Here is a 27,675-nt window from a genome sequence, read left to right as displayed (position 1 = left end):
AGTTTAGTTGCTCAGTCGTGTCCAACTCTTTGCAACCCCATGGACTGCAGCATGCCAGGCTTCCCTGTCCATCACCAACTCCTGGAGTCTACCCAAACTCATGTCCGTTGAGTTGGTGATGCCATCCAACCATTTCATCCTCTGTCGCCTGGCCTCAATCTTTCCCAGCATTAGGGTCTTTTCAAATGAGTCAGCTCTTTGCATCAGGTGGCCAAAGTATTGGAGCTTCAGCTTCAACATCCGTCCTTCCAATGAACACCCAGGACTGATCTCCTTTAGGATAGACTGGTTGGATCTCCTTGCAGTCCAAGGGACTCTCAAAAGTCTTCTCCAGCACCACAGTTCAAAAGCATTAGAGGAAGACAAACAGCATTTCCTGGGTCTATATCCTTTGGAATTCAACAATGCAGCTGAAACTACAATATACACAACGTTTAAAAAAGAGAGAGAGAGAGAGAATTCAGAGTCTTAGCTCAAGAAATCCCAACAAAACTCTAATTTACAGGCTTCATTCAGCAGCCCATCTCTGAACCAAGGAGAAGGAACTCAAATATGCTGATGGCTGTTGCCCTGTGTTATGTCATCTGCTCATGAAATAGATAATAATGTCCCACCCAACCCATGTGAGTCAGCTGTAGTAAATCTGGATCCTCTAAGAACCCTGAGGCTATTTGAAGAGGGACCAAATCTCTAAAAGGAAATCAGACCCTTGTGTTGGGTGGCAAAGATTCATTTCTAATACAATATCAAATACAAGCAAGCCCAGAAACATAATTCCATCCTTCCAGTTTGCAAATGCTCTGTAATTTTATTTAATTTAGTAAGTAAGAATAGAGTTCTTACTAGCTGAGGTTGAAATAGATGATGAGAAAAATCAAAAAGACAAGTAAAATATAATTCTGTCCTAAATAAATCCAGAACCTAGGAAGGGGAACATGTACATGTTTCCATATTTTACACACATATTTATAATATATATAGTATGTATATATGTATTCAAGGAAAACTAGGTATTCATGCATTTAATGTCTTCAATTGTAGCTGATTGGAAATCCAGCACAAACCGGTATAAACAAAACAGAATTCATTAGCTCAAGCAACTAAAAATCCAGTCTAGCTTCAAGTGAGGCTTGAATCATGAGCTCAAACTCAGTTTTCAGGATGTGTTTTCTTCTTTATCTCAGTTCTTTCTTATGCTATATTATTTTCCATCTCAGGCAGGGGATCCAGGAAGGGTCCACGCTCATATCATTCCTAATGTCACAGTCCCACTAGAAGTGAGAGAACTCCACTCTACAGATAGAAACCTCATTGTCTTTTGTTGGCTTTAACAATGCCATAGGTCTATCCCTGGATGAATCACTGTCCAGGGAAAAAGGATGCTCACACTGAACAGATGTCAGCATCCTCTTCACTCTTGAACCAGAGGATGAAGTTACTTGTAGATAAATACACAAAGTTAAGAGTTAGATATGGGTTACTTCCACAGAAATAAACCAGGGTGTTTCTCTCAAAACTAGGATGAAATACATAGCAGGATGCCAAAAAGGACCTTTGTTGGCAAAGTAATGTCTCTGCTTTTCAATATGCTATCTAGGTTGGTCCTAATTTTCCTTCTAAGGAGTAAGTGTCTTTTAATTTCATGGCTGAAGTCACCATCTGCAGTGATTTTGGAGCCCAAAAACAGAAAGTCTGACACTGTTTCCACTGTTTCCCCATCTATTTTCCATGAAGTGGTGGGAGCAGATGCCATGATCTTCGTTTGAATGTTGAGCTTTAAGCCAACTTTTTCACTCTCCACTTTCTCTTTCATCAAGAGGCTTTTGAGTTCCTCTTCACTTTCTGGCATAAGGGTGGTGTCATCTGCATATCTGAGGTTATTGATATTTCTTCCAGCAATCTTGATTCCAGCTTGTGTTTCTTCCAGTCCAGCGTTTGTCATGATGTACTCTGCATATGAGTTAAATAAACAGGGTGACAATATACAGCCTTGACGAACTCCTTTTCCTATTTGGAACCAGTCTGTTGTTTCATGTCCAGTTCTAACTGTTGCTTCCTGACCTGCATACAAATTTCTCAAGAGGCAGATGAGGTGTTCTGGTATTCCCATCTCTTGAAGAATTTTCCACAGTTTATTGTGATCCACACATTCAAAGGCTTTGGCATAGTCAATAAAGCAGAAATAGGTGTTTTTCTGGAACTCTCTTGCTTTTTCGATGATCCAGCGGATGTTGGCAATTTGATCTCTGGTTCCTCTGGCTTTTCTAAAACCAGCTTGAACATCAGGAAGTTCACGGTTCACATATTGCTGAAGCCTGGCTTGGAGAATTTTGAGCATTACTTTACTAGCATGTGAGATGAGTGCAATTGTGCAGTAGTTTGAGCATTCTTTGGCATTGCCTTTCTTTGGGATTGGAATGAAAACTGACTTTTTCCAGTCCTGTGGCCACTGCTTAGTTTTCATGGTCAACAAAAGAGTCCAAAATGCCGTACTTGGATGCAATCTCAAAAACGACAGAATGATCTCTGTTCGTTTCCAAGGCAAACCATTCAAGATCACAGTAATCCAAGTCTATGCCCCAACCAGTAATGCTGAAGAAGCTGAAGTTGAACGGTTCTATGAAGACCTACAAGACCTTTTAGAACTAATACCCAAAAAAGATGTCCTTTTCATCACAGGGGACTGGAATGCAAAAGTAGGAAGTCAAGAAACACCTGGAGTAACAGGCAAATTTGGCCTTGGAATACAGAATGAAGCAGGGCAAAAACTGACAGAGTTTTGCCAAGAAAATGCACTGGTCATAACAAACACCCTCTTCCAACAACACAAGAGAAGACTCTATACATGGACATCATCAGAGGGTCAACACCAAAATCAGATTGATTATATTCTTTGCAGCCAAAGATGAAGAAGCTCTATACAGACAGCAAAAACAAGACCGGGAGCTGACTGTAGCTCAGATCGTGAACTCCTTATTGCCAAATTCAGACTTAAATTAAAGAAAGTAGGGAAAACCACTAGACCATTCAGGTATGACCTAAATCAAATCCCTTATGATTATACAGTGGAAGTAAGAAATAGATTTAAGGGCCTAGATCTGATAGATAGAGTGCCTGATGAACTATGGACTGAGGTTCGTGACATTGTACAGGAGACAGAGGTCAACACTATCCCCATGGAAAAGAAATGCAAAAAAGCAAAATGGCTGTCTGGGGAGGCCTTACAAATAGCTGTGAAAAGAAGAGAAGTGAAAAGCAAAGGAGAAAAGGAAAGATATAAGCATCTGAATGCAGAGTTCCAAAGAATAGCAAGAAGAGATAAGAAAGCCTTCTTCAACGATCAATGCAAAGAAATAGAGGAAAACAACAGAATGGGAAAGACTAGGGATCTCTTCAAGAAAATCAGAGATATCAAAGGAACATTTCATGCAAAGATGAGCTCGATAAAGGACAGAAATGGTATGGACCTAACAGAAGCAGAAGATATTAAGAAGAGATGGCAAGAATACACAGAAGAACTGTACAAAAAAGATCCTCACGGCCCAGATAATCACGATGGTGTGATCACTGACCTAGAGCCAGACATCCTGGAATGTGAAGTCAAGTGGGCCTTAGAGAGCATCACTACGAACAAAGCTAGTGGAGGTGATGGAATTCCAGTTGAGTTATTCCAAATCCATTAAAGAATATAAAGGCCATAAAGCCAGAAACATCACAAGATTGGACTAGCTTTCCTATGTCAGTGTTGTCAGTGTATGTGTTACAGTATAAGAAAAAGACCGAGGGCTAAGATGCCCATCTTCGGCTATCTGGAGAAGGCTACCAAAATATAGAGTGAGATTTGGATGGGCATTGGAGATAAATGGAAGTACTTTTTCTGTGCACAAAGCATAAAGAAGAGAAAGACACTTGGCATTCTTTTGACTATGCCTAGCCTGGTAGAGAGAAACACACATTTCAGTATCAATTCTGGATTTAATTCTTAGCTGTGGCATTAAGAGTTATGTAAACTTGGATGAATTGCTTTGTCTTATCTGAGCTTCAGTTCCTTTATCTTCAAATGAAGATACTTAATTCAAGGGGTTATATAAGGAGTAAGTGTACATTATGTGCTCCAAAAGTAGTGGCTACTCTCTATTGATCACACAAGTTGGGCTGAAACCATTGCTTCATTTCAAAGGAGTCAAGGAAAATGCCCTTGGAAAGGAGGCATTTGGTTGATGAAAGGCTCTTGAAAAGGAAATAAATTTTGACTCTATTCTATGTAGATATGAGTAGCAAGGAAAGATTTTTGAGATAGAAAATGACATAATGCAATTGATATTTTAGGGAGGCTTTCTGGCAATGAGAAATCCATGAAGAATTGAACAAGGAAGAAGCTGGACAAAGATAGTTCTGTTCAGGGAACTCCACGATCAATGTTTTTAAATGTCTATCAAGAATATAGAGTTTTCTTTTAAAAGCCTGTCCCATATATTTTATTTGACATTTCTCAATATTCTATGAAATATAAAGACATTAATGCCAGATCTTTACATAGTGAAAGTAACAGAAAAAGATATTTTCTGGCAATAACTGAGGAACTGAATGACCTTCACCTTCCATTAGCAACAACTGGAATCTTTGAAGTGGCATCAGTAAGAAATGAACAATGAGAATGAGAAATGACCACAAAAAGGAAAGTCTATTAGGAATTTCCTGTAAATGGCAAGGAGTAAACATAAAATTACTTTCTTTCAAATGTGGGCATAGTTATAAAATGCCTGGTTTGACGTCAGAAAATATTTAGAAATTTTAAAATAAAGGAAGCAAACATAACACAGAAAATCATCTCCTATTATAACAGCAATGCATCTCAATTCCATGTTGGTGAGAGCTCCAACCAAAAATACATTCACAGTTTCCTAAGCTGGTATGTACTTAGTGTTTACTCTATTTCTAGTATTGAGTCACATATGCTTCAATCACCAGAAGGAAGCATTTATCAGCTTGAAAAGTTCCTATCCATTTACTTGGTCTTTTCTCTGCCTCTATTTCTTCCTCATTTCTCTGTCCATGGGGTATTATTTGAAACATGACAGATTATAGGTCACCATAATGTTGTTGTTGTGGAAAACCCAGTTATATATATATAGAGAGAGAGATATTCAACTTGTTTATTTTTCCTATTATTTGATTTTAACCAAATCTTAATCCTTTATGCAAATGTGTATGTGGATTATGTTCTGACCAACACACATATATGCATTGTGGCTTTATAACCACAGGTGCTGGCAGAAATCATAAATCGTATTTTACAGATTGGGTGTCTAAGAGAGGGAGAGAGGGAAAGAGATTAAGTGGATTGCCTAAGGTCACAAGCTAAAGCTGTCTCCTAGTAAGGTTTCTTAATTCTGCTTTTTGTGCTGCAATCATTCAGTCCATTTTGATGTTGGAAACTGTAGAGCCAGATTCTTAATCTCCTCCACTACATCTTCAGGCAGTATGAGATTTTGACAGGAGACAAGACTATGTTTGAAGTGATAGCTTTCTTTCTTAGATTAATGCAGGAAAGTTGAGGGGAGGGGGGAATGGAATTTCCATTAGAGTCTATGGTTAAATATCCAGGAAGGACTACATAGTAAAAGAAGAAAAAAAAAAAAAAAGTTTAACTTTGAGAAGTTTTTTTTAAAAATTGTAAAATAGGGTTTAATCAAATCATTCAGATGACTAATCATGCTCAGATATGGCATATTCTGTTATCAATAGGCTATGTTTAAAAGTTAACATTAAAATTTCAATATGCAACTATATATTTAGAAGAAAATCTCTGTGTCAGTTTGCTTTTTGCCTATATTCTGTTGTGCTTTATATGATAAGAGGTAGTAGATAGATGTTTTAACATAAACCAGAAGAATCAATCCATGTTTCCTTATGTGAATACACCATGCGCTCTAACTAGAGAGCAAGCCCTCTCTAGTTGAAGACTAATAAGGATTATTGCATCTCTATATGTTTGTAATCCTTTGCATTTCACACAGCATTTTTACAGAATCTATCTTCTTTGGCCTTCATAACTCCATGGGTTGATTTTATATTATTCACATTTTAAACACAGAGAATATAGAATTTTAAGGTTAATTATCTTGCAGCCCAGTCCAGTACTCTTGCCTGGAAAATCCCATGAACTGAGGAGCCTGGTAGGCTACAGTCTATGGGGTCGCAAAGAGTCAGACAAGACTGACCAATTTCACTTTCACTTTCTCTTTAAAACTTCCCAACTACACTTCTTAACTATTGAGGGAAGGGTTTTTTAATCAAATCTAAAAACCCATCAATATGAGGCCTGTTATCATTTTATCTTTCACTAAAAAAAAAAACAAAACCCTATTATAATGGTGACATTATTATAAATCCTATGGTATATCCCCATTTCAGAGGTGTTAAAATGTTTAAAAATATGTCTAGCACAGATATTTTTGTATATTGTCACCCTGCTTATTTAACTTATATGCAGAGCACATCATGAGAAACGCTGGGCTGGAGGAAGCAAAAGCTGGAATCAAGATTGCTGGGAAAAATATCAATAACCTCAGGTATGCAGATGACACCACCCTATGGCAGAAAGTGAAGAAGAACTAAAGAGCCTCTTGATGAAAGTGAAAGAGGAGAGTGAAGAAGTTGGCTTAAAGCTCAACATTCAGAAAACTAAGATCATGGCATCCGGTCCCAGCACTTCATAGCAAATATATAGGGAAACAGTGGAAACATTGGCAGACTTTATTTATTTGGGCTCAAAAATCACTGCAGTTGATGATTGTGGCAATGAAATTAAAAGACGCTTACTCCTTGGAGGGAAAGTTATGACCAACCTAGACAGCATATTGAAAAGCACAGATATTAGCTCGCCAACAAATGTTGTCTAGTCAAGGCTATGGTTTTTCCATTGGTCATGTATGGTTGTGAGAGTTGGACTGTGAAGAAAGCTGAGCACCGAAGAATTGATGCTTTTGAACTGTGGTGTTGGAGAAGACTTTTGAGAGTCCCTTGGACTGCAGGGAAATCCAACCGGTCCATTCTAAAGGAGATCAGTCCTGGGTGTTCATTGGAAGGACATGATGAAGCTAAAACTCCAATACTTTAGCCACCTCATGCAAAGAGTTGACTCATTGGAAAAGACCCTGATGCTGGGAGGGATTGGGGGCAGGAGGAGACGGGGACGACAGAGAATGAGATGGCAGGATGGCATCACCGACTCGATGGACATGAGTCTGAGTGAACTCCAGGAGTTGGTGACGGACAGGGAGGCCTGGCGTGCTGCGATTCATGGGGTCGCAAAGAGTCGGACACGACTGAGTGACTGAACTGAACTGAGAGCCTTATAAATCACAGAATAATGACTTGATATAGGCCCTCCTTTATCATGTACATCCTATTTTTCATCATCCAAGTTTTACTTTTATTCCTTTAACACTTATTTATTTAATTACCCTTCATTTGTCTCACTTGAATACATGTTCCATAGTGGCTGAATACCTGGATACTTTGGTCACCATTGAATCACTAGCACCTAGGACAATGCTTAACATTTCAAAGTCATCCAGTAATGTATTGCATACCCTAGTAAACCACTAATATAAGAAAGAATTATTGCATTGACTGGACAGCAAAAAAGAAAATAATTCAGAGTACTCATGTCTTCAATATATTGTAACACTGTTCACTTCACTGTTGATAGTCAATACCAGTATACAGCTTATCCCTACATGGCTTTGAAATGCAGTATCTTAAAATATCAAAATTTTGAGAGATACATGAGATATTTCTCTTTTTGAGAATTAATTTTTGTCAAATATGGTCTGCAAAGCATGACTGACAATTTAATTTTAGCAAAATGTTTTCCTATAACTCATATAGTAGTAATAGCTTGGCACCTATTTAAAATTATTAAGTTTATTTTCTCCCAACTTTTAATATTGTACTATCTTTATTAAATTTTAAAGTTTAATATTTTATACATCGGGATTTTGCTGTGTACACTTTTTCTACTTATTAATTTTACCAGTAGTATCAGTGTTCAGCAAATTAGGGTTTGTTAAATAGAGTTACACCATATTAATAAGCTGAAATCTCTTGGTCCTGATGTTTAATTCATTGCTTTTATTAGTATATTTCCAAGTAGATGATTTAATTTACACATATTAAACTCTACCACATAGTGTCTCACTCACAGAAATCTTTCATTAACATTATTCCCAGTAATGAATACTTCACCGATTTATTACATGAAATACTTCTGGCCATTATTACTTAGATAATCATTTGAGAAATCTTCTCAAATATACCAAGCAGAAAAAAATACAAAAAAACAAGCAAACAAACAAAAGAAAAAGCAAGCAAGCAAGCAAACAAGCAAACAAAAACCCCTTACTCTTCTTTTAGAATATTTCAATTCTTCTGTTCTGAGAGAATTCATTTAATTCACTGAAATTTTGTGTTTTCTAATAAGTATTTCAGGATTTATGGGGTTATAAAATGGCTTTTCCGCTAAACATACTTTGTTAGAAGTAGCTCTCTTCATAAATAAAGGATTACTTGTTTTGCCTTGGATCAAAGCCCTAACTATGGTCAGAATTTCACTTCTCATAAACCACTTCTGTAGATGTATGCAGTAAGACCCCTACATATGAATCTTCAAGTTGTGAACATGCATGCCAGCCCTTGCATGACAGCTGTTGTACTAAACTATTGTGCTTTTCAAGGTACTGTACTATCAGATGCAAAATGTTTTCTTTATTTTTTGTGTTTGCTTCTTATATATGTACCATTTGTGTGAAAAGTATTATAAACCTATTACAGTACAGTAGGATATAACCAAGTCTGTCAGTTGGATACCTAGGCTAACTTTGCTGGACTTAAGAACAAATGGGACTTACAAATCCACTCTCAGAACGAAACTCATTCACATGTAGGGGACTTACTGTACTTGTTTTCATGGCCTAACTATATACTGATGTCCCATGAATTTTAATATCTCCTTGGTAATAAACTATGGAAATGAAAGAAAAAGACTATCATTTATTGTGTCATTTGTTTCCAATGTTTGATGCTACCTAACTGCATGGGACACTTATTTCCAAAATGGGGTCTGAGGAGAAAGAAACTGTTTGTTTCACAGGGTAGACCTGTCTGGAACACGTGACACAAGGATACAGCAAAAACACAGAGACTTGGATACCAAGCCTGCTGACCCAGAAAGACTGATATTGCTAACTACTATCAAAATATTTTATTAATGAACTAGCCATTGATCACAATCCCACATTAGAAGTCTCCTTGATTCATTTTCCAAAGTTATGTTTAGCATGTGCACTGCTGGTGGGGAATATTTAATGAGAACAAAGTCATGTTCTCAGCAGGGGAAAGCTTAAGATCCAGCTTTGACATGGAGCCTTCATGCAGCTTTGGGGAGACTTCATGGAAAATAATTCAAGTCTTCATTCTTTAGTTATTCTGTATATTCATAACCATAAAACATGACCTTAAAGTAAAGACAACCAAAAGAAATTGATGTAGTACTGCTGTTTTGTATGTGCTTCTGTGTGTGCTACATGTTTTATTATAACCCTCAAACGTACTCTCTTCCTCTCTTTCACACTTACATTTCTCCCTCTCTCACTATTTATATTCATGCTATAAATGTAGGGTTCCTTTGGAAAATCCAGGACAAAATCAAAAATTGTAAATCTTTGATCAACATAATTTGAGCAGTCATTATAAAATAATGTAATTACAAGGAGATTACATCCTAAAACAGTATTATCCAGTAGAGGTTTTTCTAATGTTTATAGATTGGCAGACCCAGAAAGAACCAGAAAATAAGTCAGTGCAACAGTGGTAGGGGCTTTAACAACCTCGTTCAGTGCCTACCACTCTTGCGGGCTTGTAGAAAATGGTCATTAAGTATTGACTAAACAAATAAATGAAAAGATGGAAAAACAAGATAAAAGAGGTTTCATTTGGATATATTTCAAAGACTTTACCTAAAGATTGATTCTTTTTCAGTCCAGAAAAGCTGGATACCATACCAAAACCTGCATTTATAAATATAAGTATGGGCTCTTCTTGGAACTTACACTCTACTATAGAAGCAAATATTAACATTTATCTTCAGTTACTCTTGTCAGAGCTATACACCGATATGTATAGTTAAGGAAGCTAAAAGCAGGCCATAAAATCCATTTAACCCTAAAATCAAAATCTCTTTGGGACATAGTTAACTATTCAAACAAGAAAAAGAAAAGCATTTTGAAAAGAAGACTGGATTGAAGAAGATTGGACTGAAATAAAATTCAGCCATGTGTCTCAGTCGACTAACCTGATATCTCTGCTTCTCTATATCATCATCCAGAAAATGGTGGTACTCACATCTTCCTTCTGGAGTGATGGGGAGAATGAATGAAATGTCTTGCAGGAAGTCCTGCCATGTGAAGGATTAGGCAGTGGTCTGTAGGAAGAGAAAATGAATGGACTATTATGTGGAAGCTACAAGGTGGAAAGGTTTGCTTGCATAAGAAAAAGGAAGAAACTTCTAGTAACCTGAGCTGCAATGATAAATTGTGCTGCCTCAGATGATACAGATCTATCCCTTCAGGTAGTGGAGCCTTGGCTGACTGACTACTGATGATAATTTAAAGTGGGCCATATTAACAGAGTAGCAATTGCATTTGATGATCCATAAGCTTTCTATATTTCCTAAGATCATATTATTATATCAACTGGTGATACACCTAGCAATCACACATGGAATAATTATTCACAAGGCCAATGTCCTACTTATCGAGAATACCAACAACTAGAAATTCAGCATCAATTTTAGAGTAAGGTTGTCAGAAAGATAAATCTTACAAATACAAAATATATTTTACATATACACAATATAGTATATGCATCTTATATTTTTGATTACCAAAGAAAAATAAAACTGATGTGGCATAATTTGTATTTTATAATATGTTAATAGCAGTCATGTATAGATATGAGAGTTGGACCATAAAGAAGGCTGAGAATCAAAGAATTGATGCTTTTGAACTGTGGTGCTGGAGAAGACTCTTGAGAGTCCCTTGGACTGCAAGGAGATCCAACCAGTCAATCCTAAAGGAAATCAGTCCTGAATATTCATTGAAAGGATTGATGTTGAAGCTAAAGATCCAATACTTTGGCCACCTGATGCAAAGAACTGACTCATTGGAAAAGACCCTGATGCTGGGAAAGACTGAAGGCAGGAGCAGAGGGAACAACAATGCATGAGATGGTGGGATGGCATCACAGATTTGATGGACATGAGTTTAAGCAAGCTGCAGGAGTTGGTGATGGACAGGGAAGCCTGGCACGCTGCAGTCCATGGGGTCACAAAGAGTCCGATCCGACTAAATGACTGAACTGAACTGAAAAGAAGAATAATTCCATTTTAATTAGACTATCCAAATGGACAAAGTCCATTCTGCTACTATTTTAGAATGTTGGGAATTTGGTGATTATCAAGAGATTCCCAATATTTATATTTTGGAACTTAAAACGTTACAAGATGGTATGTGTTTCATAGATGATTATATACTGATCTAAATCTGATTATAGGTAATCTGTTTTCACAAATGTTACTTTACATTATTCAGTTATGGTGGTTAACCTTTAAGAACAACTTTCGAATTTAGACCAAAAAGTGCTGTTATTGGAGAGAATAGTTTAAACTTTCCTAAAATATACCCTCATAAAGAATAACAAAATTATTTTTTCTTGTATGGTAAAATCACTTTTTTGATGGTTCTAAGCTTTAACTTCTATGAGTGGAAGAGTGAAGTCATTGGAAGAATTCATAATAAAATAACAATTATTTAAAAACTAAGTATAACAAAGCAAGGGTAGAATTATTAAAATTCCAAGTATTTTTACCTACCCAGGTGTGTATGGAGGATAAATACTGGTCATTTATGTATGTTTATGTTCTAAACAATTATGTAGAAATTTTCTAGAATAAAGGATATATACCATGGCAAGTCATTTTTATGTTTGTTAAAATCAAAAGTCAAATGCCTTAATTTTCAATGATAGCTGTAATATGACTAATCACTATAAAAGTAAATGATACACTAATCTACAGATAAAGTTTAAACTATGTCTCCTTACATGAACAGCATAAGAAAAATACTTTAAAATATGGGTAACTCTTCAAATAATTTTATGTTACTGAAATATATTTTCTATGGATTGATTAGCAAATAAGACAAACATAAGGATATTTTTATGTTAAATGAAAAAGAACTGGAATAGGTGAGACAGTATAGACTGCAAAAAGAATAAACTTTTAGTTTTTGTTAGTTTTCAGAAAATTCCTTTCTCAAGAGTATAAGTTCATTCCACTAACTCTTATTGAGTCTAAAATGGCATTTTTTTTCATAAGCCATGAAGAACAAAAATCAAAGTGGTTCTCTGGAACTAGTAAATGAAATTATAGCTAGGTAGTTTCCTATTAAATTAAGACTTCAGTAAGAATAGAATATTAAAAATTATTACTAATCAGAGGAACAAGTTGAGCATACTAAAGGAAAAACAACAGCTGATCAAATTAAAATTAAATTCCAGAAAGGCTTTAATTCTTCCTGTGACTAATGAAAGATGACCAATCAAATCAGCAACTGTCAAAAACCTAACAATGTGACAGGTTGGGATTTTTTGTTTGAATTAAAACCTTTATTTGACTTGTCTGTTTATATTTAGGAACACAAATTTAGCTAATGTTCTTATTACTTTATAAATGAAGCACTTCATTTTACATGGCATATGCCTATGCCAAAATACAGCATATATCACACTACAACTCCCTCACCAACTATTAAAGAGACAAACTGCATTCTTTTTTTTTTTTTTTTTCAAACTGCATTCTTTAAAACTGAGACATCTCCGTGAAAAATCTCTCTTTTCCTGACAAAGACAAGGGTTAGATCAGATACACATCAGAGGAGCATTATCTTGTCAAGTGGCTGGAATACTTTAATACAGGGAGGAAACTTTCAGTTAAAATTTTAAGGATGGATGAAGGAAAATCTTTATATTAATACCTGCTATTTATGTTACTTTTGCCACATAAAGAAAAAAGAAGAAATCTAGCTCACTATTCTGAGGTGTACTGGAAGAAATCCAATTTAATCAGGAAAAAACACTAATAACTTGGGGTTGCAAAAATAGGACTTTGAAACAAGTATAAACAATTATAAAATCCAGTCTGTGATTAATATGCAATGAATTCTTTCTTGACAGATATGCTCTGTTGGTTACATACTGAAGTTTCTTCATTTATGCTCTACATGGCATTTTCTTCATTTTTAGAGTGCAAAACTCTTCCTTGTTTACATCCATGTTCACTTTACTCTTAACAAGATACATAACACTGAGACTAGAAATGCTTATGCATGAGACATCTTAGGCTGCAAGTATTGGTAAATTACCTTCATCTTTTCTTTATGTCAGTGTTTAACAAGAAATCAGTACAATTAACATGATTCGACACAGGGTTGTCCTTTGTAAAACATGGAAGTTCAACAGTAAAGAAGATGGTGTTGGAGACCAGAAAGTATCACTGAGTGTACCTTGTCTGTTACATAGAAAACTCAGGCTTGGGCACAAAACTAGAACAATATTTTCTAAGCAGTGACAGACTCCGTTATAATATGGCTGCTTCACAGAGTAGATCAGGCTTTAGATGAATGTGTTTATGTTTTAGAAGTCAAGATTTGATCTCTAATATATTTATTTAAATTTATTGTATTTTTTTAATTTATTAATTTTAATTGGAGGCTAATTACTTTACAATATTGTATTGATCTCTATTATTTTTAAATGATCCTATATACTAGGAAGCATTGAGCAGCAGACTATACAGACACAACTTCATCCCTTGGGTTTCCCGGGTCTTAAAAGCAGTATTTGTTTCTATGTTAATTCACTTATTCATTCAACAAATATTTGCCAATGCTGGCAATATAACAGGTAATAAACATAAAATACTTTAAATGTTGTTATAGAAAACATACATGAAAATATCTGTATTCTGGGGAGGGGATGGGTGGTTAGGGAAACCCTGCTGAAGGATGTATCACTACCCACACACAGGAGGCAGCCAACAGAGTGTGTTCTGCCATACAGTACAAGGACAGAGAAAAGGCATTTTTCTGAAAAATTGAAACATGTTAAATGAGGCTACAACTCAGTCTTTTTTTTTTACCATTTTATCTGAACATAAAGTAAACAAATAAATGTATACTCTTGTGTCAACATATTTATGTAGAATCAAGCTTTTCTTCTCAGTAGATTCTAAAGGAGCCCTAAAGGTGGCTTTCTTGCATAAATCCCACCCCTGAAACATTGAGTTAAAAAAGTTCAAGGTTGAGTTTTTTGAAAGTTCAATTAGAATGATAAGTGTAATCTAAATACAGAATTTTCCTAGTTAAAAAAAAAAAAGGCACCATTTTGAAGAACTTTATCCTCAAAGTTACAAAACATATAACTCAGATTCAAAAATTATCAAGAACTTACCATACTTATTTTTTATGAGACAGAATTTATGCAGTATACATAGTATAGTATATATAGTCTAGTGTAAGCAAATTCTGATCACTGTTCTTCCTCAATAAAACTTTGGTAGGCATCTTGAAACTATGAATATTTCTTAGATACTCACACTGATACTAACAAAATCCATGTTAATTCCTTGACCTCATTTATTACTCAATCAATGTTCAGTTTTTCGACTAGGGTGGAAAGAGACTTCTATTATTTAAAACAGACAAACAACAAAGACTTGCCAAACTAATAAACAAAATCCTCAGAGCACAAGCTTTCAAACAAAATGTGAATGTGTCCTTTCTTATAAAAAATTAAAGACCTCTTCAGTGAAAAACATCATGGTATTATCTAACACTTGCAACATCTGAAACTTCTGAGATCCCAAAACAAATAAACCAAAAAGCTCAAAATTCCCCACTAAAAAAGTTAATATCATCACAATGATTTTTCTACAAGTTTCTAGAATTCATTTGTTGCATGTAGCCAACACAAGGAAGGAGTAACTGAGAATTCTAACATGATATTAAAAATTCAGTTACTGTATGCTATGTTTTAATTGTTGATTTTGACCTTTCAATTGTGCTTCCCTGGTGGCTCAGACGGTAAAGCGTCTGCCTGCAATGCTGGAGACCCAGGTTCAATTCCTGGGTCGGGAAGATCTCCTGGAGAGGGAAATGGCAATCCACTCCAGCACTCTTGCCTGGAAAACCCCATGGACAGAGGAGCCTGATAGGCTACAGTCCATGGGGTCACAAAGATTCGGACAGGACTGAGTGACTTCACTTTCACTTTCAATAATAATATTAAAATGGGAAGACATTTTAATCAGAAAGAGAGCAAAGGTCACATTTGTTTTTAAAATTTATTTATTTTAATTGAAGGATAATTATTTCATGACATTGTGATCATTTTTGCCATACATCAATATGAATTGGCCATAGGTATACATGTGTCCCCTCCATCCTGAATCCCAGCTCCCACCTCCTTCCCCACACTATTCCTCTAGGTTGCCACAGAGCACTGGCTTTGGGTGCCCTGCTTCATGCATCAAACTCACACTGGTTATCTATGTTTCCTATGGTAATGTATGTTTCAATGCTATTTTCTCAAATCACCCTACCCTCTCCTTCTCCCACTGAATACAAAAGTCTGTTCTTTATGTCTGTGTCTCCTTTGCTGCCCTATACATAGGATTGTCAGTACCATCTTTCTAGATTCCATATATATGTGTTAATATACAGTATTTGCCTTTCTCTTTCTGACTTACTTCTCTCTGTTTAATAGGCTCTGTATTCCCAAAAATATTAAAATAATCTACAACAATCAAAGGTTAAATTCTAAGCAAGGCATTAAGAAGAGTGAGAAGAAAGAACAATCTAGAAAAACATTCTCAGTGGAAATCCTACTTGACTTGCACTTCAGCTATTTTACAATTTACCTCTTATAATTAAATAATGAAATGAACAGTGGTAGCAACAAGAATATTGAACAATGGCACCCCACTCCAGTACTCTTGCCTGGAAAATCCCATGGATGGAGGAGCCTGGTAGGCTTCAGTCCATGGGGTCGCTGAGGGTCGGACATGACTGAGCGACTTCACTTTCACTTTTCACTTTCATGCATTGGAGAAGGAAATGGCAACCCACTCCAGTGTTCTTGCCTGGAGAATCCCAGGGACGGCGGACCCTGGTAGGCTGCCATCTATGGGGTCGCACAGAGTCGGACACAACTGACGTGACTTAGCAGCAGCAGTAAGCAGCTGTGCTTATTCTCTAAGTCATATCTGACTCTTGGCAACCCCATGGGCTATAGCCCACCATGCTCCTCTGTCCATGGGATTTCCCAAACAAGAATACTGGAGTGGGTTGCCATTTCCTTCTCCAGAGGATCTTCCTGACCAAGATATTGCACCTGTATCTCCTTCACTGACAGCAGATTCTTTACCAATGAGCTACCTGGGAAAACTGATTAACCAGCTACTATGTGTTAAATCCTGGAATAGGAAACAGTAACCCACTCTAGTATTCTTGCCTAGAAAATCCCATGGACAGAGGAGCTTGGTGGGCTATAGTCCATTAGGTCACAAAGAGTTGGGCACGTGTGTCAAACAAGTACATTACATGGATTATCCCATTTAAACTTGACAACAATTCTGTTGGGGAGGTATTGTTATCCTTTACCTTTAAAAGGGAAAACCCTAGTTTACAAAAGTTATGTAGGTTTATTGAGCTCTCACCAATAAAATGTACCTCAGGATTAGAATATATATATCTGACAACAATCAATGCTCTTTTGTCTTCTCTTTTTATAATTCTTATTTCAATTATTTATTTTTGATTACTTATCACTAACTAATAAAATAATGTGTTTCAAACTTCAAAAAGCATAAAAGATATTCTCTGAGAAGACTTCCTTTGAATCCTGGTTTTCTCCCAACTTATTCCCATACTATTTTCCCTTTTTGTCTATACTTTTAGATACTTATGAACACATACGAAGGCTCTATGTACATGTGTTTGTATACGTATATTTCTTCCTTTTCTTTCTGATGCCAGGGTTCATCCTTTTATGTATCTTCTAAATATGTATCTCACATACACTTACATATCAGCAGTTTTCCTAATTAATTTTTTAATCTATGCAGATCCAATGAAATAGATATGACAAAATTCAGTTAATCGGGCTTCCCAGGTGACTCAGAGGTAAAGAATCTGCCTGCAGTGAAAAAGACACAGGAGACAAGGGTTTGGTCCATGGGTCAAGAAGATCCCTTGGAGAAGAGCGTGGCAATGTACTCCAGTATTCTGGAGTGGACAGAGGAGTCTGGTGGGCTACAGCCCATAGATTCACAAAGAGCTGGGCATGACTGAAGCTCCTGAGCATGCAGGAAGTTCAGTTAATTAGTCCCATCATGAAAGACATTTGGATGGTTTCCAAATGATTCACCATTAACAAAAATGCTGCATATCATCTTGAATTGAGATGAAACCGCCATGAAGCTGTATTTACTAGTGACTACAATAGTGGAGAAATAAATCTCTGTCATGTGCCTCAGTTGTTTGAGATTTGGACTTATTTGTTACAACAACATAACTTGAGGTCTGGTAGCTTAATTGCATAGATGGCAGCAACTTATGCCCTTTCTGCATCTTTGCCCTTTAGTAGAGTCCTACCCATAGAATTGCTGCTGTTGTGGTTCAGTTGCTCAGTCATGTCTGACTCTTTGTGACCCCATGGACTGCAGCAAGCCAGTCTTCCCAGTCATTCACCATCTCCCAGAGATTGCTCAAAATCATGTCCATGAAGTCGGTGATGCCATCCAACAATCTTTGTTGGATCCAACAATCTCTGTCCCCACCTTCTCCTCCTGCCTTCAATCTTTTCCAGCATCAGGGTCTTTTCCAGTGAGTCAGCTCGTCACATCAGGTGGCCAAAATAACTGGAGCTTCAGCTTCAGCATCAGTCCTTGCAATGGATATTCAGGGTTGATCTCCTTTATGATTCAGTGGTTTGATCTCCTTGCAGTCCAAGGGACTCTCAAAAGACTTCTCCAACACCACAGTTTGAATACATCAGCTCTCTGGCTCTCAGCCTTCTTTATGGTCCAACTATTACATCTGTACATGACTACTGGAAGGACCAGAGCTTTGTCAGCAAAGTTGACAAAGACATTTGCTTTTTAATATGCTGACTTTGCTTTTTAATATGCTGTCTAGGTTGGTCATACCTTTACTTCCAAGGAGCAAGCATCTTTTAATTTCATGGCTGCTGTCACCATATGCAGTGATTTTGGAGCCCAAGAAAATAAAGTCTGTCACTGTTTCCATTATTTCCCCATCTATTAGCCATGAAGTGATGGGACCAGATGCCATGATCTTTGTTTTTGGATGTTGGGTTTTAAACCAGATTTGTCACTCTCCTCTTTCACTTTTATCAAGATCTTCTTTTGTTCCTCTTTGCTTTCTGCCATAAAGGTGGTGTCATATGCATAACTGAGGTTATTGACATTTCTCCTGGCAATCTTGATTTCAGCTTGTTAGTAATTCAGCCCAGCATTTCACATGATGTACTCTTCACAGAAGTTAAATAAGCAGGGTGTCAATATAGTCACAATATAGGGTGACAGTCTAGACATACTCCATTCCCAATTTGGAACCAGTACATTGTTCCATTTCCGGTTCTAACTATTGCTTCTTGACCTGGGTACAGGTTTCTCAGGAGGCAGCTAAGATGTTCTGGTTCAGTTCAGTTTAGTTCAGTCGCCCAGCCATGTCCAGCTCTCTGCAACTCCATGGACTGCAGCATGCCAGGCTTCCCTGTCCATCACCAACTCTTGGAGTTTGCTCAAACTCATATCCACTGAGTTGGTGATGCCATCCAACCATTTTATCCTCTGTTGTCCCTTTCTCAATCTTTCCCAGTGTTAGGGGCTTTCCTAAGGAGTCAGTTCTTTGCATCAGGTGACCAAAGTATTGGAGTTTCAGCTTCAGTATCAATTCTTACAATGAATATTCAGGAGATCTGGTATTCCCATAGAATTGGAGACCATTTAACTGTTCTGGTCAATTAGGTAATTAAAAATTGACACCAGTAATGACTTCACAAAAGATTTGGACAATTATACTTCTTTTGGATACCTTCTATGCTATAAGATGATGTCTACATTAGACTGCTACAAGATGGGAAATCATGTGGAGAAGAACTGAGTTATCCCAATCCACATCATCCTAGACCAGTCAGCCGTTAGCTAACTGACCAGGTGACCACTGCACACGAATAAGTCCAAACTTCCCAGCCAACACTGAAGAAGATCAGGAGATACAGTCAACCAGTTTATAGACTTGAAATAAAGAAAGGAAAGGCTGCTAAGTTTTATCTGCTTGGTTATGCAGCAAGAGCTAAAGAAGTGAAGGCAAAAGAAAAGGTATTATGGCAGACAACTTCATTTATTGGATGCAATTGTGAAAATGTGTTTTATGATAGCTGTTTTTAACTACTTATAGCCATGTTATCCTAGAATCTGTTGAAAATTAAAATGTATATACATATACATATATACATATGTATATGTATATATACATATACATATAAAATGTATATGTGTACATATCAAGTATTAATATGATTTATAATAGTGCGCAGACATTCTGACACATCCATGGACAGAACCTAAGTCAATAATTTGCCTCAGGTTGAAATGTCTTGCTAGAAAAGAGCTAACTCACATGCTTTTGTGAAATTCAGCATTTTGAATAGCATATGTCATCATGGAAATGCTTATATTTTCTGGAGCTATAAAAACCCATAGTGCATGCAAAAAGACTATAAATAGAAAAAAAATTATAGACTTTTCACATTTTCCCATTAGAGTCTGTTTTAGGATCCTAGATTTTAGAATGGACATGTGCTCGTGTATCTACACTTTTTCACTCAATGACTTAACTATAGTCAAAAGGAAATGATGGATATTGTTTCATTTTCCCAGAAAAATATTAAATAACAATGACAAATGCCCTCTACAATGCTCCTCAAAACAGAAATGTGAAAATTTTGCTTTTACTAATGAAAAACAAGGTGATCTCAGTTTCTCTAAGGATTGTCAAAGACTGAGGTCTCATGGAATTTCAGTTCATTTAATATATTTAAGATTTCATATTCAAAATAAGATTAATCTTTGTGGGTGTGCCTGATTCCCATATGTTTGAGGTTATCTCCTATTTCTTCTTGAACCATTCGTAAGCAGCTAACCAGTCTATTCAAGTAAACTTTGAAAACTAGCCATAATATGTAAATATAGGCTAACAATAATTCTTACTGCCATATACACACATACATCCATTTTATTCTCATACCAAGTTATAAGGTAAGCACAATTGTTGTCCCCACTCTAAACCAGAGGGAACAAAAACCTGTCCGATGTAACACTCAACTGGAAAGAAACAGAGTGCATCAAAACCCCAAACCCATTCTCTAAAAGGACTTTGAGAGATAGCATTCTTAGTAACAGGGATTAGTTCTGAAATGAATTTCTGTAAGAGAACCAGGGACTGGACATGTGACTTAGTGGTAAAGAATCTGGCTGCCAATGCAGGAAACACGGGTTCATTCCTTGGATCAGGGAAGACTTTTCACATCAAGTAAAAAAGTATGGATACACAAGCACATGTCTATTCTAAAATCTAAAAGGTAACGGCAACCCACTCCAGTATTCTTGCCTGGGAAATCCCATGGACAGAGGAACCTGGCAGGCTACGGTCATCCATGAGGTCACAAAAGAGTCAGAAAGCAACTAAACAACACCACCACAAGAGAACCAGTCATGGGTTAGAGATGAAGGATGCTTAATATCTGTCATCTTTAATCAGTAACTTAAACTCATATATCGTTCATGATTAGGTAACACAGGACTTCTACAGCACCTAGTATTTGGGCTATTGTAGGACTATTTAGTACATTGACATAATCTGTTGGGATTTCTGATAATTCACTCAATATTGGTCTATGGGCTGACTATGGGCTAATCATGACCATGCTAAATGACTGTCCACCAATGTGTCATCAACAACTAGCATTTTTACTTTGCCGATAGTAGGAGCTCACATGTTTGTTAAAACCTAGATCTTGGAATGAAAGTTTATACAACATGTTCGGGACACATGGGATTGAAAGTGGCAATATGATAAAGAAGATCAAGAATATACCACCTGCAGACTTCTCAGAAATAAATTCAGAGTTATTAATTGACACAATGGATGGTTTCCTGAAAAGTAGCTTGAAAAATCACACTTTTCAAAGTCCAATCATATTTTCTATTGATTTACATTATCTACTCAGAACCCTTAACCTTCATTGTGGATTGATCTTCAGTTGGCTCAATCTATCTTTCATTGAACTTTTTGGCTATTTCCTCATCTAATTTGCCTGCTCCATCTCAAGTAGTTAGTGATCAAAGTAACCGCTGCAAAAAATAATTCCAGAGAGAGAGAGACAGAGAAAGAAAGAGAGGAAAGAGAGAACATAATATATAGAATCTAATAGGAAAAATGACATTTTTCTAACAATATTTCAATTTTACATATCAATCTTTTTCAATAGCAGAGGTCATTTTGGGGAAAAAGTTTATTATGGAATAATTGCAGTATTGGGTTACTTTGCATTATAGAAATTATGAATTATGGTTCTTTAACAATGAATTTTGTTTCAAGTTAATTTTTACACATTTTTTCATCAGTTTTCCTTTTTTCCCATGGAAAGCATTGTTCATTCATAGGTAACTAGATTGTAGTACAGCAAAATAATATAAGACATGGTTTTGGAGTCAGGTGGTCCTAGGTTCAAATTCAATTTCAGTACTCAGTATTATTTGTATCTTTGGGCAAATTATTAAGCTTCTTGGTCTCTATTTTCATGACTTAAATATGTGGCAGTAATAATTTACACTTTTTCAAAAGGATAATATGGTAAACCACAAACACAATGCCTGTTCCATAGGAGCTATGTTTATTAATAGTGCTTTTGTCTTTACTTATTTCATTAGTAAGTAAATACTGGTGCATTTACTGGCATTTCTGATTTAGGCTTTATTGTCTTAAGTTTTAACAAGTCTTAACAAGTTTGCTGGCTTTTAGGAAAAAAAGTAAAAATCACCTTAAGTCTTTTGTTGACTAGATTTAAAATACAATGTTTTATAAATAATGGAACTTAATAATACCAAAATGAAATCTAACAATGACATGTTGGTTTTATTCACAACAACCAATGAGATTGCTGACTCATTTCATCAATTCAAGCTCTACATTTGATAGGATTATCATTAGAATTTATGATGTTTGTGAGAATGAGACTCAGACAGTGGAAGATAAGTGTGGAAAATGATTTAAAACGTGAATTTGCTGTAAATCATGAGAGGTGACTAATGCTGAAAGAAAACATGAGTGAGAGGATATTCGCTTCAACAACCTTGTGAATTGCCTAGAAAGGTGACAAATGCTTCTAATTTCAAAAGCAGAGTTAATGACACTGAAAATGTGTGCCTCTCCTACTACCAGTAATACTTAAACATATATTTAAAACATATGTATATACGTGCACTCCCTTCTGAAGATCTAAGTTCTAGATAAATAATAGTCCTCTGCTAAACTTTATTTCTGCTAATTCACTTACATCTAATTAATAGCCATAGTCATCTGTTCCACAGTTTTTGCTCTTCTAAGGTAAATTCACAAGTAGTTGAATCTTCCAGTATTCCCTTATTTTGAGCTATAATTAATTTGGTGGTTTTACAGGAGGATGGTTTCCAAAGACCAGGATGGCAGCTGTCCAATGTAATAATCCCTATATCCTGAGGTTGGGTGAATGCAGAGCTGGAAGTGAAATACTCAAATCTGCTAACAGAAATTTACCATACCAGTTCCTCACCAATCAGATTGGCAATTGCACCTCATTAGTTTTCTAATTAAACTGTAAGTGTAATACATACATACAGATTATGTTTCTGAGCTACTGAAATATTATATTCATTTTCCAAAAGGCTAGTCACATTAAATGATTGAACTTAGGAAAAATAAAATTCTATAACTGTAATAATTCAAACTTGCCAGCATTAACTCATTTTTCAAAGAATAAAGAAATCTATCAACTAATTTTTCTTGGGAGATAATTTTTTCCTGTAGCCATCAGATTTTAATTATGAAGTGAGCAAAAAATACTACAAATAGCCAGTAAAATCAAATGACTATCTTTTGACCGGTCAGCTTTCTTCTTATTCCCCTTTTTGATTATCCTTAAGAAAGTAGAAATATATATATATATATATATTTTAATTCAAAGCAAGACAGAATTAAATACAAATGCCAAGCTAAGAGTGTGATAAAGTTTTCAAGTCTATGATCACAAAAGCTTATTTCTGCAGTATCCTTACAGGGTGATTTCTTACATGGAAGATAGGTATGATTTGACAATGGTTCATAAAAGTATTTTTATCAGTGGAAATATTGCAAAAAGACAATACTTCCTGACACTCAAATAAAATCAGCATTCATTTCTTTGCACATGGAGGGACTGCTACCAGAAGCAGAAAGAAAAGAAACTTTTTTATTTGAGTACAGTAGAATAACAGTAGTTATGTGAAATAGACTTTGTTCCTGCTGCTATTGAAATTTTGTGTAGGGAAAAGATTGGATACTTTTATGACTGCATTTATTTATGTTTCGAATATATAGGTAACTACAGAATCAACCTCCAAATGGCCCTTTCCTGTTGCTAACAAGATATTTTGCTGTTTTTCAGAGACAACAGAACAAAACCACAAATCATGAAGGCAAGGGATGCACAGAGTAGAAAATGTTTATCTCAAAAAACATACAGAGTTAAACTTTCTCCTCTTCCCACTCCCAAAGAAACCAAAGGAAGGGAACATGACTAGAACCACAATGCTGACCCTTTCGAAAGGGTCATTTGCCCAGGAAGATCCAGTGCTGAAGCCCCTTTCCCACACCTGACCATGCATGCCAAGTTCTAGAGCCCTGCAGTGGAAATCTGCCCCACCAGCTCTTCTGCTACCACGTGCTCTCCCATAACTCACAAGTCTGACTGCACCCCAGGTGGGGAGACAGATTGGAGCCTTGTCTCCTGTCTCCTTGTTGCTTGACCTCACAATAAAGTCTCTTCTTTTCTCAAACCCAGTGCCATAGTACTGGCCTCTGTGGCTGCTGGGCAGTGAGCCCTTTATTTGATAACATATATAGTTTAAAAATGCAAAAAAAAATTGTCTAAATAAGTAGAATAACACATCAGTCCATTAGTAAGGTACACAAAGAGGGTGATAACATTCACAGCAATAAGGGATCCTAACCTGAAGGAAAGGCCCTGAAAATCATGGGGTTGAGGATAATCTGTGAAGGTCTGGGTATAGGACTGATTGATGCAGGTCAAACATTTAGGAACTTGCAGGGAAAAAAATGTTCTTGAAGTAAATGCACGTGAGTTAGCATTCTAATCTCTGGATTGACTGGCACTTCGCATACAGTAAATAAATATCACTTTTGTAGAATTTGGTAAATGTGAAAATACTTAAACTTTCTACCAAAGCCACAATCCCCTAGGGTGGTAGTTACATCATGTTTTATAATAGAACAGCATTTCAAAGCCTATTTGAATTTTTTAGCAATCAATTTTTGCTATCTTGCTGTCTGAAATGTACAATTGAGATTCTGTTTTTATTTATTATTTTTAAATAGGTTTTTTTTACTTTAAAATAGATTTAGATTTCTAGAAACATTGTGAAGATAGTGTATAGAATTCCCCTATATCCCACACCCAGTTTTACCTATTTCTAACATCTCAAGTTACTACAGTTCATTTATCAGTTAATGAACCAGTATTAGTTACTACTAATTAAAGTCCACATTTTATTCAGAATTTTTTTAGTTTTTATGCAATCCCTTTTTTTCTATTCAGAATTCCTTAGTTTTTAACTACAGTCTTTTTTCTGTTCTAGGATTCTGTTTTCATTACTGATTTTCATTTAATAGTCATGTCTCCTTAGGCTCTTCTTGACTACGACAGTTTCTGAAACTATTCTTGTTTTTTATAACCTTGATAGTTTTGAGAAATAGTGGTCAGGTATTTTGTAGAACATTCTCATTTTAGATTTGTCTGGTTTCTTTATGATTGTACTGAGGTTATAGGTTTTGGGGAGAAAGACAACAAACCTGAAGTGCCATTCTCGTCACATCCCATCAAGGGTACACATATCAACACGATTTATCACTTAACCAAGTATTCACAGTTGCCCATTCCTTGCCCTCTACTTTGTCTCCATCAGACATTTGTCAGGTCTCTCCTCTCTCCACAGAACCCCAAGTGTTGCTTGCCCACAAGCCTGAGCCGACACTAAAATGCAAAACATGCCGCCTTTATCCTTTTCCTAAAAATTGGCTGACCACGGTGACACATACTGTAGCCAACCACACTGGTAGTTATTCCTGCTACTTCAAAAAATGTATTAGTTTGCCAGAGCTGCCATAACAAAACACCACAGGCTGGGAAACTTAAATAGTAGAAATTATTTTTTTCACAGCTCTGGAAGCTAGGAATCAAAGATCAAGGTGTTGGTAGGTTTGGCTTTTCTGAGACTTCTTTCCTTGGCATGCAGATGGTTGTCCTTCTCACCGTGTTCTCACATGGTCTCTCTTTTGTGTGTATCCATCCTTAATATTCTTAGTGTGCAAATTTCCTCTTCTTACAAGGATATCAGTCAGACTGCATTAAACCCCATACATTTGACTTCATTTAACCTTAATTACACCTTGTTAAAGGCCTTGTCTCCAAATACACTTAACATTTTGAGGTCCTGGGGGTTAGGGCTTCAACATATGAACTTGAGGAAAGAAGGAACAAAATTCAGCTCATAACATACAACTTACCCTTCCTCACTCTAAAAGAAAAGCCTTTTACTGTTTAATTTTGAGGCACTTGCAGATTTCAGGTATTGGAGTGTCCTCCTTATTAATAAGTCCTTTTGAATAAAGCTTCTCCTTATCCAAGTCTGTTTTTGCTTTTACTTGATACACTGCTGATGTCCATTTTGACCGCCTGCCTGAGGTATTGTGTGTGTCGAGTTTCTCTAATATAGAATTCCTCTTCCCCTCACTCCTTCCCCTATTGCACTCCATGGAACAAAGACACCATCAGCGCCCAACACTGTAGTGGAAAACTATGCTCTCCCTCCCTGAAGGCAGAGTAGTTCCATGACTTACTTGGTATTCTTCTGTGTGGGAAATCTATTTTCCCATATGTTGATTTTTTTTCAATCATTTATTTATATCAGAACAGAAACATGGGTGTTCAAAAGCATGGTAATCCAAAACTGCTTTATTATTTTATCATTGACTTTAATGTTCTTTTATGTATTTATTTTTGGTTGTGCTGGGTCTTCGTTGCTGTGTGTGTGCTTTACTGCTGTGAATCCACTGTGAGGATTCTTTACTGCTGACCCACCAGGGAAGCCCGAAGCTACAATAATGAGGCCCTATTCACATTTTTTTGTCAGGACATAACATTGATATTTTGGCATGTCCATGATTTAGACAATTTAGCTAAAAACAACCACTTGCTAAATTCTGAGAATAAAAAAAGAAAATTGAAATCAGTTTCAGCATTTTTAGAAAGTATGTATTTCAGACTTGTAAAATAAATACAAAAAATGAGACAAAATGATTACAGTTACTAGTAAGGATTGATTACTAAAGTTGATTTTTAAAACCTTTAAGGTTTTTAGTTTAATTTTTAAAATCCTTTAAATTTTATATTACAACTCTTCCTTTCTGATTTTCTTGGGAAACCCCAATGGCTCAACGGGTAAAGAACCTGCCTGCAATGCTGGAGCCACAGGAGATATGGACTTGATCCCTGGGTTGGAAAAAGCCCCGGGAGGAGCCCCAGGAGTGGATGGCAGACCACTCCAGTATTCTTGCCTGGGAAATCCCATGGAAAGAGAAGCCTGGTGGGCTATAGTCCAAAGGGTCACAAAGAGCTGGACATGACTGACTGAGCAACTAAGCACACATGCACAAGCTTCCTTTCTGTTTTTCTACTGGCTGTTTTGTATCTTGTTTTTGTTGTTGTTTAGTCGCTAAGTCATTTCCAACTCTTTTGAGACTCTATGGATGTAGCCCACCAGGCTCCTCTATCCATGAGATTTCTCAGGCAAGATTACTTGAGTGTGTTGCCATTCTCTTCTCCAGGTTCTTCCTGAACCAGGGATCAAAGCTGCATCTCCTGCTTTAGCAGGCGATTCTTTATCACTGAGCCACCTGGGAAGCCCCTTTGTCAGTTCAGTTCAGTTCAGTCGCTCAGTCGTGTCCAACTCTTTGCAACCCCATGAATCGCAGCACTCCAGGCCTCCCTGTCCATCACCAACTCCCAGAGTTCACTCAGACTCACGTCCATCGAGTCAGTGATGCCATCCAGCCATCTCATCCTCTGTCGTCCCCTTCTCCTCCTGCCCCCAATCTCTCCCAGCATCAGAGTCTTTTCCAATGGGTCAACTCTTCACATGAGGTGGCCAAAGTA

This window comes from Bison bison, unplaced genomic scaffold (genome assembly GCF_000754665.1).
Source record: "Bison bison bison isolate TAMUID 2011002044 unplaced genomic scaffold, Bison_UMD1.0 scf7180017864490, whole genome shotgun sequence".
In the NCBI taxonomy this organism is placed as follows: Eukaryota; Metazoa; Chordata; class Mammalia; order Artiodactyla; family Bovidae; genus Bison; species Bison bison.
Note: the sequence above shows the minus strand (reverse complement) of the source record.